The sequence below is a fragment of the Mus pahari genome, unplaced genomic scaffold, assembly GCF_900095145.1.
Source record: "Mus pahari unplaced genomic scaffold, PAHARI_EIJ_v1.1 scaffold_9520_1, whole genome shotgun sequence".
NCBI classification, from domain to species: domain Eukaryota; kingdom Metazoa; phylum Chordata; class Mammalia; order Rodentia; family Muridae; genus Mus; species Mus pahari.
In genome coordinates, this window is record NW_018391641.1 from 10,637 (window position 1) to 14,159 (window position 3,523).

General features: G+C 39.9%; 1 protein-coding gene across 1 annotated transcript in view; it reads left to right on the forward strand.

Annotated features, from left to right (window-relative positions):
- LOC110314628 (desmoglein-1-beta-like) overlaps positions 1-3,523 on the forward strand; it is a 37,400-nt gene that overhangs the window by 5,326 nt on the left and 28,551 nt on the right. The gene's annotated exons all lie outside the window — the stretch shown is intronic.

Consider the following 3,523-nt stretch of genomic DNA (forward strand, 5'->3'; position numbering starts at 1 on the left):
TGCACTTGCAGGCTGCATTGCAGAAATTGCAGAATTATTTCTGAGTCCAAGCTGCTGCATCATTCTCAGAATATTACCACTTAGGTCATTTAGAACAAGTGTTCTCTGACCTTTCTTTCCCAATCAATTTATCATAATCCCCATCCTCCCTCTCTCTCTTTGCTTTTTTCCAGCCTGTCCCCTCCTGCTCTCTCTGTTATACCTCTTTTAAAAGTAAGCTTCTTTCTAATAAAAATCTCTTCTCAATTTTCAAACATACTATCTCCCTCCTCCACGAAATTTTCCCTGATTCCCACACCTAAAGCTACAATTCTGTCTTTCTCTCTTCTGTTATTAAAATTCTTGGGAAAGAAATTTTATGTCTTCCAATTTCTCTTTATCCCTTGATCTCTTTTTATCCTGACATGCTGAAGGCATTCCCTGGAACTCCAGGATTTCCTCTAATTTCACACAGTCAGTTTTTTAGCATCATCTGACCTTTCATGTGGTCTTCTAACTCTCAGTCTTTGGAGTCTGTGAGCCTTGTTACTTCCTCTGATCTGTATGGCAACCTTTCACTCCTGCCTTTCTGCCCTACACCTCCCTTGCTCCCTTCTTTCTTCCTTCTCTTTCTCCCTCTCTTTTTCTCCCTCTGTATAGCTCTTCCTCCTCTCTGCCCCTCACAACCACTGCCACATTCCACCCTCAGCTCTCCACACCCCATTTTCCAGTTAAAGTTCCCTGTGCCATCCTCTGCCATAGGCTGTTTCATGCCGAAATTTCCAGCTTGCAAGTATCAAATTCTCCCATGATTTCAACAGCTCTACCTGAGTGGATGCAGCTCAGCATTACAAACCCAAACTAGGTTTTGCTCAGTGGCTACACTTCTTTATCTGGCATCCCTCCAGTACCTCCAACATTCTCCTGCCTCCAGTCTTAGCCCATGATTTAGCACTGCTACCGCCAGAGATTTTGCCTGCTTTTTATCTCTCATCCCATCTGTTCTCTAAACTTGTGGATCCTGTCAGTCCAGAATCTTTCCCTTGATCTTACCCTGTGGCTCCACTGCCTCTGCATCTATTTAGCTCTTCTTCACCTCCCCTTTGCTTTGATTGGTGCTTAAGACCCAACAACCTTTAGCCTGTAATTTCTAAGTCTTCCAATTGTTCCTACCAACTATTGTCAAAGTAATCTTTCAAACCTATAATTTCAGCATGCCTTTCCCATGACCATAATACTTCAGTATCCTTGTAGCACACAGGGAATGATGTTAGGACTGGAAAGGCATTTCTGTGAGGTCTAACTACCACATCTCCAATGAGATAAAGCTCTGAAAAATAATATAGAAATTACTATGTGTGTGTTTTTAGGCTATTTGTACATAAAATTCAGGTATATGTGTTAGTGTGCTTGTGTGTGTGTGTGTGTGTGTGTGTGTGTGTGTGTGTGTGTGTGTATGTGTGTAACTTCTAGACTACCTAATGATCTTTTCATGCCATTGTTTTGTCTGTAAAACCCTAATACTTTTTGTATGACCTTATTCTACATTCTGATAAAAATCAAGAAGGAGGAGGAGGGGGTGAGGATGAGTAGAAGGAGAAGGAGAAGGAGAAAAAGAAGGATAAGAAGAACAAAAACAAGAAGAACAAGAATCTCACATCATGTTTTAAAAAGCAGACTAGGCAGTTTTTTAATTACCCATCCAATTGTGAGTCTGACAGTGTGGTGAAACCTTGGTCTTCTGCTGAAATTGCCTCTCGTGGGAAAGAGGATGGACTAGCTTCGTAAAGCTGGGCAGAGCTCTTAGTCATTTGGCCACTTACCCAAAGCTGCAGGCACAGGCACTTCACTCCTGGAAGAGAAGTGCAATAGCAGGTAGCCACTGAGCAAACAGGATTGTAGCTATGAAGAAATGACTTCCAACCAGACAGATAAGTTAGCTCTGCAACCCCATCACACCCAGAAGCACAACCAAGAGAGTCCAAAATAACACAGGAAGCAAGAACTCACTAGAATAAATGAGGTCTGCAGTCAAGCTCAACTCTATAAACAACAGTGCAGTTGTAGACCCTAACTAACAAGCCACGTAGCTTCCATTGTGACCTTGTATCACTGTTATTGCTGCTGTTACATCTACATACAAATTCCCATTGGGGCTGAAGAGACAGGCAGGTGGGAAGAAATAGCACTGGTTCTCATTCATGAGGATCTGAGATTGAATCCCCAGCATCCACATTAAAAGCTGAACATGGCCACAAGAGCTGTGATCCTACTGCCATGAAGACAGGGACAGAAGGATTGCTGGAGCAAAGTGGCCACCATCCTAACTCCAGGTTCATTGTGAGACCCTGTCTCAAGGGAACACAGCTGAGAGTTTTACAGTGAGACACTCATTGTCAATTTCTATTCTGTGCACATGTGCACAGGCATTCAGCTGAACACACATGTATTCATACATGAAGCACATGCAGAGAGAGAGAGAGAGAGAGAGAGAGAGAGAGAATGGACAATATGAGATTAAATCACTTTTAGTACTCAAAGATTTAAAATCAATTCTTGGTAATGTTTTACTCAATAATTTATTTGAGAAAATAGGCTGTCTTATACTTGACTATAAAATGAAACACATATATTGAATAAACAGTATGAGATTGCATTTTGCAATAAGTTGGTAGCCCTGCCTCAGTTTCTTCACCTGTATAAAGAAGATAATAGTATAAGGGTCATCTGTGTTTGCAATGACAATAAATGTGCAGATTTCACTGGCCACATTGTCTTGTACTTAATTACTATCCAGTTAATAATAATAGTAATACTAACAATGACTGGCATAGTATTGTGGGTAATAATTCTCTTTGTGATACTCATGTAGACCATAAATATGTGTTTGGTTGTTTAACTTTTCCATTTTGACAGTTTTTCAAAATATTTTCCGGGAAACTGAAATAGATATTTTCCTTACAGATGAAACTAAAACCAACTGTAAAAAGGATGAAACTAAAACAAAGTGTAAATAATTATGTTTAAAGATAATTGATATTCATATTTTTAATTGTACACTATAAGTTTTGGTATTAGCATGGATTTCAGGATTTGCTCTTATGAAAAATTCAATTAGAAGTTGAATACCCCTTATTTTAAAATATATTTGCAAAACCTAAGGGTGCACACTCACATTAGCTGACCCTCAGTGCAATATAAAATAATGAATGCAAAAAATGTTTAATTTTTAAATATACCCTTTACCATGTCTTTTTTTAAATTTTTATTATTATTATTTTCTTTATTTACATTTCAAATGCTATCCTGAAAGTTCCCCATACCCCCCCTGCCCCTGCTCCCCTACCCACCTACTCCCACTACTTGGCCCAGGCCTTCCCTTGTGCTGGGTCATATAATGTTTGTAAGACCAAAAGGCCTCTTTTCCCAGTGATGGCCAATTAGGCCATCTTCTGCTACATATTCAGCTAGAGACACAAGCTCAGGGGGTACTGGTTAGTTCATATTGTTGTTCTACCTACAGGGTTGCAGCCCCCTTCAGCTC